At 38.7% G+C, this 14,398-nt stretch overlaps 1 long non-coding RNA gene and 1 pseudogene across 1 annotated transcript in view; both read left to right on the forward strand.

Annotated features, from left to right (window-relative positions):
• LOC138831951 (uncharacterized) overlaps nucleotides 1–14,398 on the forward strand; it is a 651,402-nt gene that overhangs the window by 595,992 nt on the left and 41,012 nt on the right. The window lies entirely within an intron of this gene.
• LOC138831555 (POU domain, class 5, transcription factor 1-like) lies at nucleotides 11,551–12,021 on the forward strand (annotated as a pseudogene).

A 14,398-nucleotide genomic window follows, 5' to 3' on the forward strand; every position in this document is an offset into this window, starting at 1 on the left:
CAAAGAAAGGTTGGACAAATGAGATTGCATGAAATTGCAGAGCTTCTACATGGCAAGAGACATGGCTAGCAAGATCAATAGAAAGCCCACAGATTGGGAGAAGATCTTCACTAGCCATACAACAGACAAGGGTCTCATATATAATATATACTTGGAACTCAAAAAACTAAATACCCCAACAACAAATCCTCAAAGGAACAAATTCCCGATAAATAAGTGGGCTAAAGACTTAAAGAGGAACTTCTCTGAAGAGGAAATAAGAATGGCCAATAGACACATGAAGAAATGCTCAACTTCTCTAGCCATGAAAGAAATGCAAATCAAAACAACATTGAGATACCATCTCACCCTAGTTAGAATGGCTATAATCAAGAACTCTAATAACAACAGATGCTGGAGGGGAGGTGTCCAGAAGGGACCCCTACTGCATTGTTGGTGGGAGTGTAAACCTGTTCAACCACTTTGGAAAGCAGTATGGAGGTTCCTCAAAAGACTCCACATAACCTGTTGCAACAATGAGAAGTACAAGTTGTCATGTCCAAAACGAGCTTTACAATGTCGGTGCTGGGGGGGGGGGGAAGAGGGGGGAAGGAGAAGGATTGGGATTGGGGGGGGGGAGGCTGGGAAGGGATATGAAGGGTAAACAAAGGAGGAGGCTGCAATGCTTGGTAAGAAATGTACGCATTATCCTGCCCATGTAATTGTAACTCCTCTGTACAGTATGTTCACAAATAAAATAAAATTAAATTAAAAAAAAAAAAAAAGACTCCACATAGAGCTCCTCTATGACCCAGCAATCTCACTTTTGGGCATTTCCCCAAATGATCACAAGCAAGACCATACTAAAGCTACCAGCACTACTACGTTTATTGCAGCATTATTTCCCACAGCTAAGATAGGGAACAAACTCAGATGCCCCTCGGTAGATGAATGGATCAAGAAAATGTGGTAGATAGATAGATAGATAGATAGATAGATAGATAGATAGATAGATAGATAGATAGATAGATAGATAGATAGATAGATAGATATCTACCTATCTGAATTCTGTGCCTTCCATTTGCTAGGAAATGAAAAGACTTGGAAAAAAATCTATTTAGGAAATTGAACAACTGCCTGAATTTTTAAAAATGTATCCTAATGTTCTCCATCGTATTTTTCTTAAATAGAAAGACAGAGCAGATATTAATTCTGTTCTTAATTTATCAAGAACCAGGACTTATTTACTCACATTTACCTTTCTGGTTGTTTGTTTGCTTACTTGCTGTACTAAGGATGGAGCTCAGGGCCTCTGGCTTGCTAGACAATTGGTCTACCACATGAGCCATGTCCTCAATCCAGACCCAACTCTTTACAAGTCAAAAACATATTGACTACCTGAAAGCTCCCTTTACCAGAGTAGTAGGCATTGCATTTTCTTGCAAGTCAGCTACACTAGTGAGAACTGAGGGACAACAAAGCAAAACAAAACTCCTGTCTTTAGGCAATGCATCCCTATTGCTCTGATTTTCTAGTAGTGTGGATGCAGGAAGTCACAGTGTTCATCAAGAAAAGTACCTTTCAAACATCCCAAAGCTCTAGTCCCAAACTAACCGACTTCAAGCCTGCCTGTTTTAATGTTGCAAAAGAACAAATTTCGCAAGAAAGCAAACAACTTGTAACAGCAGGTGGCTGAAGCATAGCCTTTAGAAAGCTGCTAAGAAGCATTTTTGTTTGTGAAAAAATAAAGCATGGTTGCAAGCAATGTTATTTGCACTTATTGATTCAGTGGAAGAAATCACCTTATGTTTAATTCAAATTGCAGTTCTGACACAGACAGGCTTAAAACAATTGTGTTTTACAAATCCATTTGTTTGGATGGCTCTCTTATTGGCTATTCACATTGGGCCCTGTGTTGTTGTATTGTCATTCATTGCAAGTTCTATTTAAAGAAGAAGAAAACCAGTAACCTGAAAGGGATGAAGGTTAGACTTCAGAGGATAAGGGGATACGGTAATACATACTAGATGACTGCTAATTTCTTGCTGCAACTTTGTATCTCCTTAGCTCATTTAAACTGCTTGTCTTTCTTTAAAGCATACACATGAGTATTGTGACCATGTCCTTTGTAAGTTTTCTTTCTCTTTGTGTTGTTATGTGCTAAGAAATCACACTGAATTGTTTCCTGTTATTTCTATCCATGTTGGGCATTGCAATGCTTCTCAAAAACTCTATTTCGATTCTTTAAAAGTGAGGGCTCTATAATCGTTGAGAAAAATACTTGTCAAACGTGAACAAGATATATGACCCCATAATTCCCTGCAACTTAATTACTCTTACCATTTAAATGAGAAAAAATATCCTTGAAATTGCTTGAAATTAAGTTTTATAGAAATAGTTCTTATTCATGGAAGCTCTTCTGGCTACATTTCTGAAGGTCACATAGATGTCAATATAGAAGAAAGTCAAAACTCCTCAGATAAGGAAAATTAAGAAGGAAAATGTGAGCTTGTTCTGATGTCATTGCTATAGCTTGGAACTTGTCCCCCCCAAAACTCATGCATTTGAAGATTGGCCTCCAGGATGGTATTACTGAAAGATGGTGGAGACTTTGAAGATGTAGAGTCTAGTGAGAAGCTGTAACGTCATTGAGAGAATGTCCTTGCGTATGATTGTTGACCCCCCCCCAGCCTGTACTTGTTCTCTCTTCTTTCTTGGCTTAGTAGCTTTGTTTTGACTCTGTGCTCCTTGCCACCATTTGGGATTTTCCTCCAGGCCCACAACAACGGGGCCAGTGTATCTGAAACCTCCAAAACCATGAGCCAAAATAAACTTTTCCCGCTTTATAAAAAGATTATCTCCATTATTTTTTTCAACACAATGGACAGCTTGAATCTCTCATGGCTTAAAATTCCAGCTGGAATACATGGCATGTGGATAGAATTCCAAAGTTCAGACACGTGATGTTCATTAAAAGGAAGAAGGGCTGGCTACAGGAGGCTGATGCCTGTAATCCCAGCTATTCAGGAAGCTGAAATCTGGAGATAGCAGTTCAAAGAAAGCCCAGGAAAGGCCATGGGAGTTTATCTGCAGATTACCAGCAAAAAGGTAGGCTAGAGGAGGTATTCAAGTGGTAGAATGCCTGCTCTAAGGCACAAGCCTCTGAATTCAAAGCCTCCCTTTGACAAAAAATTAAAAAATAAATGCGAAGAAAGATTCAACATAAAGCTCTCTAGAAAAGGCTCCAAGAAAGTGCTTGCAGTAAACTGATAAACAGGGTAATAACAAGTCTAGGACTCATAAAGTAGAGATATTCACAGCTACCCAGATAGCACTTGCATGTTGTTCCTTCTTTTGGTTTTCATTTTTCTCCTTGTACACAAAAGACACCAATTCTCTGGAGCCTGATTCATCCTAGACAAATCTTATATACAAAGAAAGTTTGGGAGAATGAGGAGGGGTGTAGTTGGTGGTACTGAGGTTTGAATTCAGGGCCTTGTACTTGGTGGGAAGGAGCTCTACTACTTAGCCATGCCTACGACTTTCACATGTAGCCTTTAGAATAAAATATTGGTTGGTGGGTCAGATAAACCCAATGTTGTTTCATGAGTTTCCTCTGGAATTCAAGATGTTGGGCAGTGGTTTAGGTTCAGGAATCTTGGGTTTTTACACACTGGTTATGAAGGATAAAATGAAATGAATTGCCAACTCACCCAGCAGAATTCATTCTCAATCCATGTAGAGCTAAGGAGCACAAGATCATGGAATCAGCTTCATGAGAACACACACATTCTATAATGCATGTGTCTATTTACAGCAAGTACTGAACAAATCATTCTTTTGTCCATATGTGTCTAGCAGTGCCTTGAAACAAAGGTACCTTCAATGAAGTAAATATTGAAACACAAGGGAGCACACCACAAACACACACAATTATGAGGTGGCCATTCACAACAATAACATGTTTAAACAGAAGTAAACTGAAAGACTAATGACACCTTGGAAATGCTTTTCTTACTGGGCCAATCAGAACAACACTCCTTTTAACAAAATGAATACCAGGAAGTTGAAATATGTCTTGCCTAAGAAAGGGAGGGACTTAGGAGGAGGGGGTTGACAACTGATGAGAGGAAACACAGGGAGTATATAGTCCTAATAATCAATATATATGAAAATGGTCATATTCATTGTATATGCAGGTAACTTCAGGGATTATGGGGTTGGGATAGGTGAGATTGGAGAGAGGGTAAAGGAGGAGTGGCACTGATCAAAAGTCATTATACATAAGTGGACATGTTGACTCAAAATCTTTTCATACCTATTTAATGATAATATAAAAAAGTTTAATACTGTATCCCCATATTGCTTCCTAATGTCCATTTATTTTCTTCACATATTCATTGCTTCCTTCATGTTCTGAATTTCTGTTATGCTCAAGACCCTAAGATGTCAATCCTCACAACGTATCCTTGGGCTATAGTAGATTAAATCTTGGTCGTGACTTCCCAAACAATTGGGTTAAAAGGCTCTATGTTGTCATAAAGTTGGCAAGATGATTTCACTGATCCTGAAGGATGGTATAAATATGAATTAGTATTTCAGTGGAATTATATTTAGAGAAATTTTTCTGAACTATTTTAGACTATGTAAACATTGTATTGGATAGCCAAGATAGAACCCTAGGTCTGACTATCTAAGTTTTTGGTAAAATTGGGGAAATAAATGTGGTTAAAGTGGCCCCAATTTGTAAGCCTATGGCGGTTATCCTAAAGACAGAAATAGCTATGATTAGATGTTCCCGGATGCTCAGCCAGAGTGCTGTCATTAAAATAAATTGAGAATGGAGAAGTTGGCAGAGCTATTCAGTTGATTCTCTGCGTATGTGGGAAACCTCTCCTGACCTATCATCATCCATCTTGACAGACTAGAACGAAGTGACAAGGGCCTTGGCGCATATGAGGAAAGGTGCCCCCTTGCAAGTCAAATTATCCAGCAGCCTCACTATGGCCAATAAATCAAGACCACCTCCATCCTAAGTATTGCCAACTTCAGTACGATGTGGCACTGAATGCTACAATAGACCATTCTTACCAAGTTCCTTCAGTATTTTGTTAGACAAAAAGGGAATACTTAGATTTTTCAAGAGGGCAGTACACCTATCGGTGAAACAAATACACACTAAATATTTAGATTTGACTTGGATTTGTACATATTTAATCATTGTGGCTGTGGTCATTAATTGGCCACACTTAAAAATGATCACATAATGGAATCAATACTTTCCATTTTGGTGCTCTTATTTAGTGTATATTTAGCCAGTCCAACTTTAAGTGAAAATATAATTTTTTGTATGGTGTTTGCATTATTTTGTTTTTACAGAGTCAAACTCAGGCCTTATATGTTGCCTTATATGTTGAACATGTGAAGCTGCAAAGAACTTACAGCACAATTATCTGATAACAATCAAATTATATCATATAATACCACATATTATAATTTTATAATATACCCTTATACATGAAGATTTTCTAAACTTATTTTACACCTACAATAATGATGTCAGTGAATAAGAAGCTCTGTTAGAATTTATCTTCTATAGTAAACAAGTACATGATCTTTCAATATATGTGTACTGTGCAATGTTCAAATCTAGGAAACATATTTGTATCCTCAGACATTTTACCACTTCTTCATGGTGAAACATTCAAAATCTATTCTTTGTGTTCTCTCTCTCCCTCCCTCCCTCCCTCTCTCCCCCTCCCTCTCTCTGTCTCTCTCTGTCTCTCTGTCTCTGTCTCTGTCTCTCTCTGTCTGTCTCTGTCTGTCTCTGTCTCTGTCTCTCTGTCTCTCTGTCTCTGTCTCTCTCTATCTCTCTGTCTCTCTGTCTCTCTGTCTCTGTGTCTCTGTCTCTGTCTCTGTCTCTGTCTCTGTCTCTGTCTCTGTCTCTGTCTCTCTCTCTCTCTCTCTCTCTCTCTCTCTCTCTCTCTCTCTCTTTTTCTCCCCTACCCCTCTTTCTGTACGGGGGATCTAACCCAGGATGCTGCACTTGCTAGGCAAGTGCTTTGCCACTGTACTACTATATCCCAGCCCTTTAAAGTCTGTTCTTATAGATTTAAACTATATATACAGTACCTTATGGTTATCTCTAGCCACCCTACTATGCAGTAGGACATCAGGAGTAACTTTAGAAAATAGAATTGGAGCCAATAGAGTTTCATGGGTTGACAGGCTTGGAGATGTTAAGTGACTTCCCCAAGTAGACTCAGTTCTTCTCAGCCTTCATGTGTAAGAGAAAGTGTGCGCATCCCAGTGACGGCCACAGTGACCTCCCCCACCCATGTCACCCTGTGTGCAGGAAGGGAGGCATATTAGGTGTGCATTTAGGTGTGATTTACTGTGCAGGCAAGTAGCTCTTGCATTGAATGCTTTCTGCTATTGTAATAACTATACACATATACTGAGTACCTATGTCAGGAAATGTGAAATTTTCAGTTAATTTAAAGAACAACTCTGCACTGTGAATCCTGGTTCTGTTCTCCTTTGAAAGAAAGGAAAAATGAACTGAGGTTCAAAGCAAAACAGCAATTTTGTAAAGTAAAGCTCCCAGAGCTGCCCAGGTCACAACCTGGTCCACCTTGCATTTGGTCCTTGGACTCCTATTAAACTGTGGGTTAATTAATTAAATGCAATGCATTTGTTTCATAGGACTACTTACTGTCTCTTCATTTGTAAACCCTTCATATGGGTCCTAAGAGGTTAAAATAAAATAAATCAAAAGGAAGTATTATAATGTCCACCAATAGTAGAAATTCTCAAAAGCCTAGTTGTTCTGTCTTACCTTTTATGTATAATCATATTATCTAAATAAGCTACAAATCATTTTATGTTTTCAGAATACTTTATATTTGGATAAATGTGGCCAATTGATTATGCATTTTAAACTAGAATAATAACTAATGGAGATAATTGGGTGCTATTTATTTTCTATATGAGTTGGTAGCAAAATTGATGTGAAATACAAGTTCTTGCATTTTGTTTTTCCTTGAATAAAATCTCTTTAAGTTTACCAATACTTAGCCGTGTTTTCTCAGAAAACATGCCAGAACCATCTACATTATTCTTTACTAAATTGTACAATTTAAATAATTGTTTCGTGGGTTATTGTTAAGCTTGTAGATCACATTTTTTGTAGAATTTTGTAGAATAAGATTGCTGTATATTTGGTGTCATAAATGCCTCCAAAACATGGAATTTTATAGATCTATATAAGCTTGAGCAAAATCATTTTGAGATTTCTAAAACTGAATAAAATGTTCTTCAATTAAGAAAAAGTAATTGAAAGCAATTACATCATTATTTTTAATTGACTATCAATACACTTTGATTGGACTACTTTTTGTGTGATTCAGTGCTTTCTCTCTCTTAAAAAAGTCTCCAAATCTTTTAATACTTGCCATTTATGTATTCTCTAACTTACAAATGTGGAGTTTTTCCTGGTTTAATTCATACTGATATTTCACAAATTAATCACTCATTGACAACTCTGAGCAAATATATTGAGTAGACACAAGACAATGTGTCCCAGTATCCAAAGCAGGCTTAGAAGACTCTTCCCAAATTCCTGTTTTGTATTTTAAAAGTAACAATGTTCAATCTTCACTTTAAAGAGCCAGATGTGCAGCATCTGTGAATTACACTCTCCCTCTGATACTCATAATGGAAATTCAGAGCCCCTAGGACTTCTCAGATAAACTAATCCAGTCATTTTATTTTTCAGATGAAGCATCTATGAAACAGAAGGCTAAATTAGAGGCACACAGATAATTAATCTCTGATCTATATCTAGAAACTAGGTCTTTGTTTTTCTAGTTTATGTTATTTCCTATATATCCTGCTTCTCACTCTTGTAGCAAAGCAGTTAATTACCTTTCTATATCTGATAGACATATAGAGAACATACTACCCTAAAGCACATAATATACATTTTGACAATTTAACTCTGTCCTTAAACGACACTCAACAAGAAATGTACTCATTACCTTACTCATGTAACTGTAACCCCTCTGTACAGCATCTTTACAATAAAATAAAATTTAAAAAACCTCTAGAGAGAGCCAACAAAAAAAACAATAAGATTCATTTGTATGCTGTCTGCAAGAGATTCCTTTTAATGTATATAAATTTTCATATGCACAAATATTCCAGTATAAGATATACATTAGATTACTATGAATGTCTTAATGTATCTTAAAAGACTAAAATCAATATATCTTTTCCAGACATAATGGAACAAAACCAGAAATTAATAACAATGAAAACTGATAAACTCACCCAGATACAAAAATTACTTTTAGTTAAGCAATGGGTCAAAGGAGAAATAAAAAGATAAATTGAAAGCATTTTACATGAATGAAAATAAAAATACAACTTACCAAGTCTTATAGTATATGGCAAAATCCTAAGTGAAGAGAAATTTATAGTTAGGAAAATCTATAATATAAACAAAAATCTCCAATCAAGAGTATGATTTTTTTTATCTTTAGTTTAGGAACTAAAAAATTAATGGTAAACTAAACATACAGTCAGCAGAAAAAAAAGTAATAAAAATCAGAGTGTGAAGATTTAATACAATGAACAAAAAGAAAAAGTCATCAAGAGTTGGTTCTTTGAAAATGTCAATAAAATTGGCAACTTTAGCTGGATTGAGAAATAAAGGAGAGTCAACTAACTTTAATAAAAAAATTATTCCTACAATTTTATAGAAATGCAAAAGTATATCAGAGATTACTACGCACAATAATATGCCAACGCACTAAGTAACTTGGTAGAAATGGGATAACATCCTAAAAATATGCAAATACAAAAGTTGATTCAGGAAAAAGTAGGAAATTTAAACAAATCTCTAACAAATAAAAATATCAAATGACTACTTATGAACTTATCAGTACAGATAAGCTTAACACTAGATGGCCTGGAGGTTGACACCAATAATTTATAGTAGAATTGATGCAATCCTTCTTAAACTTTTAAAACCACCAACCAAGATTAGATAGCCCTCCTTAATTCAGTTTATGAAGCCCGCATTAATTACCTTAATGCCAAAGACAAACAAATATGCCACAAGAAAGAAAAAAAAAGTGTAAGTTAGTATCTCTTGTAAACACAGTTGCAAACAGTCTTCAGCAAAGAACTATCAACCCTGACCTCTGTAGCATATTAAAATTTATAGACACCATGATCAGAAGATTTATCCTAGGAATGCAAGGGGTTTTTCACATACAGCTATCAGTAAGTGTAATATGCCATATCAATAGAATAAAGGAAAAGTTACCTCCTTGAATACAAATGTGCTCCACAAAAGTCACTTACCTTTATGATCAAAACAGTAACAACTAGGAATAGTATGGCATGTCCCATTTATATGCCATTTATGGATTAATCTGGAATTAAAGCCTTACATAATAACTGTATTTGAATGGCTTTAAGCATGGCTTTAAGCATGCTGCTTTTCACGTCTCTCCTGCGCATGAGCAGCTGAAGGCAGAACCTTTGTAGTTTAGTTCATCTCTAGGAATCTTCTTCTCTTTCTCAGTTCAGTGGGATCCCCCACATTCTCCAAGCCTAGAGAAAGTGATGTTTCCTTTCCAATTGTGACCAGCAGCTCGTGCTCAGGATAAATCAGTGACACAAGAGAGTGGAGAAAGCAATGGGGGAACCCCCATACTCTTCCAGCTATGAGAGCAGGTTCCCTCCTAGGAATCTCCCCTCCATCTCAGCTCCTCCCTGTACAACTCCCCAAATGGGAGCAAGCGTTCAAGATAGGGCGGGGAGAAGAAAAGAAAAAACTAAACATTAAAATGACAAGGAGTCTTCCCACCCCTTCAGTTTGCAGGATGGTATTTGTCTTTCTTGTCAGGATAGAATGAAATGGTTTTCTCCTGGTGATTTGGAGACTGTTCTGTAGCAGGGCAAAGGTCACATTTGAGGTGATAAATAGAACTGAAATGCTCCAAAGTCATCCCTGCTTTTGGGTCTGTCTTCATGTTTGGCTCCCTTTTCCTTCATTCCTTCATTCCTATATGGCCATTGCAGTTGTTTTAGAGGTTTTCTGCACTTGGTTGAGAATGGTAGCTGTAACTAATGAAGAAATGTATTGTCATCAGCTTAGTTTTTCTTCATTGGTGCCTCATGTCTTTGTGCTGTTTTTATTCCCCCCCCCCAAATGCTAATGATACCTTCTATAAAGTTCTTGCAAATCTCTTCATAAATTTATTCTTACATACTTTCAAAAATTGAGATTGCAGATTCTGATTTATACACTGTGTGTGTGTGTGTGTGTGTGTGTGTGTGTGTGTGTGTGTGTGTGCGTGTCTGTGTGTCTGTGTGTCTGTGTCTGTGTCAGTGTCTGTGTGTGTATGCCAATCCTGGAGCTTGAACTCAGGGCTAGGCACTGTCCCTGAGCTTTTTTGCTCAAGGCTAGTGCTCTACCACTTGGAGCCACTTCTGGTTTTCTGGTGGTTAATTGGAGATAAGAGTCTCACAGACTTTCCTGCCTGGGCTGGCTTTGAACTGTGATCCTCAGATGTCAGCCTCCTGAGTAGCTAGCATTACTTGTGAGAGACACTGGTAACGAGCCTGATTTGTATAGTTGTAAACTGAATTTCTAGGGCACAAAAATATGTATGACTTTTGCACAAAAGTTTAACTTTTTATTAAAATTTTTAAATTTCTTTTCCACTTTCCTTCATGAGACAATACTGAATCTGAAAAGTTTTTCCCCATATTAACAATATTTTTGTCTCAATTCATTATATGGGTTATTCTGTTTAGCGTTCGATAGATACAGATGCAGGGAACTTATAACTCCAGTTCAGATTTTGAAAGGAATCTTTCAAATATTTAACCAAGGATTTGCTTATGTGTAATATGTTATTGTTTAGATTTGGAAGTTTATTACTTCACTCAGCATTATGGAGATTGCTTGTCAAAATATACATTGTTGGTGCCCTTCTTCCCCCATGGCCCGCCACCTGACTTCTGGCTTCCCCTTCTCGGGGGCGACGGGCCTGGAGGGCTGGGTGGACCCTTGTACTTGACTGAGCTTCCAAGGCCTTCCTGGTGGGCCTGGAATCTGGCCTGGCATTGGACCAGGTTCGGAGGTATGGGGGATTGCTCCTTGCCCTCAGCCATTTGAGTTCCGAGGAGGAGTGGCGCGCTGTGGACCTCAGGTTGGAGTGGGCCTAGTGCCCCAAGTCGGAGTGGAGTCCTTTCATCCTGAGGGTGAGCTGGGAGCCGGGGTGGAGAGCCACTCTGAGGGGGCTTCCCTTGGGCCCTGCACTGCCCACCCTGGTGCAATGACGCTGGAGAAGGAGAAGCAGGAGCAAAACCCTGAGGACAGCAAGGATCTGCAGCAAGAACTTGAGAGCAATTTGCCAAGCTGCTGAGGCAGAAGAGGCTCACTCTGGGATATACCCAGGCTGTCGTGGGGCTCACCTGGGGGTTCTCTTCGGAAAGGTGTTCAGTCAAACGACCATCTGCTGCTTTGAGGCTCTGCAGCTTAGTTTCAAGAACATGGGTAAGCCGAGGCCCCTGCTGCAGAAGTGGGTGGAGGAAGCTGATAACAATGAGAACCTTCAGGAGATACGCAAAGCAGAGATCCTTGTGCAGGCCCGTGAGAGAAAGCGAACAAGTATTGAGAATGTGTGAGAGGCAACCTGGAGAGCATGTTCCTGCGGTGCCCCAAACCCACGCTGCAGCAGATCCACATTATATGAGCTGTGGTCTTGAGTGTGGTTCTGTAACCGGCGCCAGAAGGGCAAATGATCAAGCAGTGACTATTCCCAACGAGAGGATTTTGAGGCAGCAGGGCCTCCTTTCCCAGGGGGACCTGTAGCCTTTCCTCTGGCCCCAGGGCCCCATTTTGGAACCCCAGGCTATGGGACCCCTTACGTTGCCACACTGTACTCCGTCCCTTTCTCCGAGTCAGAAGCCTTTCCCCCTGTCCCTGTCACCACTCTGGGCTTTCCCATGCATTCAAGCTGAGATGCCCGCCCTTCCTAGAGATGGGCGAACAGAGAAAATGGGAGAAGCTGGGGAAGGAGAACCTGGAGTCTGTGCCAGGGCTTTTGGGATTAAGTTCTTCATTCACTAAGGAAGGAAATGGAAGCACAAGGCGGGGGGTGGCCTTGGGGTGGGGGGTTAGGGGGATAGTGAAGTTCAAGGATGCTCTTGGTTTTAATCCCCATGTTATTCAACTTTGTTCTTGAATTAAAAAAGCCTGGGACACAGAAAAAAAAATCTACATTGTCATGAAACAGTCTTTAGTTTTTGATCTTCTAAATTTTATTGAAAGTGACAAAGTTTGCACATATTTATTATGAGTAACATAATGTTCTCAATGTGTATACATTGCGATAGTCTTCAAAAGGTAATGTATACATTATCTGACATTGTTTCTTTTTTCTGGTGGAAAGGAGAGCAAGAGAAAGAGCCTGGCTAGACAATCAGAGCAGAGGGCTGCCTCCCATAGAGTGCTGCATATGTCAAGTCATGGCCCTGAGCACTCAAGCATGGGGCCTGCTGGGCGACATGCCAGGACCCATTGTCCCCGGAAGACTTGCACATGAATAGCAGACTGGGTGGATCCTAGAGAATTATCAGCAGAGGGGCATGTATTCAGAGGGCCTAGACTGTGCAAACTTCATGGAGCTACTGTTTGATCTGGGCACTGATATGGCTGGTGCATGTCCAATGATCTTGAGAATTAAACACTTTGTTAATCCCAGCCTACACACACACACACACACACACACACACATACACACACACTACACACACACACACACACACACACACACACACACACACACACACACTGTGGTTCCACTCTCTTATAACCCCTGTCACCCAGTAGGGGCTCTGCTTATCTTCAGTAAATCTTGGTTGTTTTACTTCTGCTTCTATGGGCTCATTCTTCAGGATCATTGAGACAAGGGACAGGTCCAGCTGTTACCGTTTTTCAGTATCAGAAGCACTTCCAATCAATAAGAAATTTGCAAAATCCTAATACCCATTATTAACTATACTCCCCATGTATACAATAAGTTCTTACACATATTTTTTGATCCAACTGAAAGTTTGTGTTTTGTGACCAACTCCCACACCCCGTCTCCTTCCACCTGTCACTCACATTCTGTTCCAAGTTCCTGAAAACCAGCCTTCTGGCTGTTGGACTTGTGAAACATTTCACACAAAAGTGAAATCATTTGCTTTTTGTCTTTCTGTGTCTGGCTCATTTTGCATCAGAAAATGGCTTCCAGGTATCTCTGTTGTCTCAAATGAGAAACAACATTTCACTTGTTTTGAAAGTAGAATAATACTCCACTGTGTATGTACACCATATTTTCTCTGCTGATGGACACTTCGATTCGAAATCTTGGCTATTGTGACTAATGCTGCAATGAGCCAGAAGTGCAGATCTTCAGGTTCTTGATTTCATTTCCTGTGTGTGTATGTGTGTGTGTGTGTATGTGTGTGTGTGTGTGTGTGTGTGTGTGTGTGTGTATGTGTGTGTGTGTGTATCTGGAAAAAGATTATTGAATCATAATTCTTACTTGCTTTGAGGAAAATGCATATTATTTTCCATAGTGGAGATAGCAATGTACATCTCCACCAACAGTGTACAAGAGTTCCCATTTTTGCACTTTCTGTCTAATACTGGTCACCATTTGTCTTTTTAATATTAGCCAAACTAAAAGGTACAAGATGATATCTCATTTAAATTTTCCTGATGATTAGAGATTTTGAGCCTTTTTAAATAGCTATTTATCATTTGGATAACTTTCTGAGACATATCAACTCAGATGATTTCTTGATTTTGTTAATCAGGTTTTTTATGGAGATAACTGAATACCTTATAAGTTTGGGATATGAATCTCTCATCTCATATATGATTTGCAAATAGTTTCTTTCCTTCTGTAGTTGGTCTCTTTACTCAGTTGATTTTCCTTTCTTTCCTTTATAGAAGACATTAATTCAGCCTTATCCCGTTATTTATTTTTGTGTCTTTTGATCTTTTAGTGTGAGAAATTGTTATTAATAGGATTTTAAATATGCTTTAAAATCATTCTTGTTCATAGATTAATTTCAGTATGGTTCATATATGTATGTATATATCTGTAGAGTGTATATGAATAATGTGTGTAAATCTCATACGTGAAATGTGCAGCAATGGAAGATGAAAGAATGCAGAGGATCGAGGGTTGGGCAGGTCTCCACGGGGAAGGCTTGCAAGTTCACGTTTTGTTTATAGAATATAATCAACAGCAGATACTTGAGGAATCTGGATTCTGGAGATATTCTGATTCTCAAAATTAAGAAAATAGACCCTACTGAGTATTTAACATTCATTGGCATAGTG

The sequence above is a fragment of the Dipodomys merriami genome, unplaced genomic scaffold (assembly GCF_024711535.1).
Source record: "Dipodomys merriami isolate MVZ:Mamm:240054 unplaced genomic scaffold, mDipMer1.0.p SCAF_2, whole genome shotgun sequence".
Lineage (NCBI taxonomy): Eukaryota > Metazoa > Chordata > Mammalia > Rodentia > Heteromyidae > Dipodomys > Dipodomys merriami.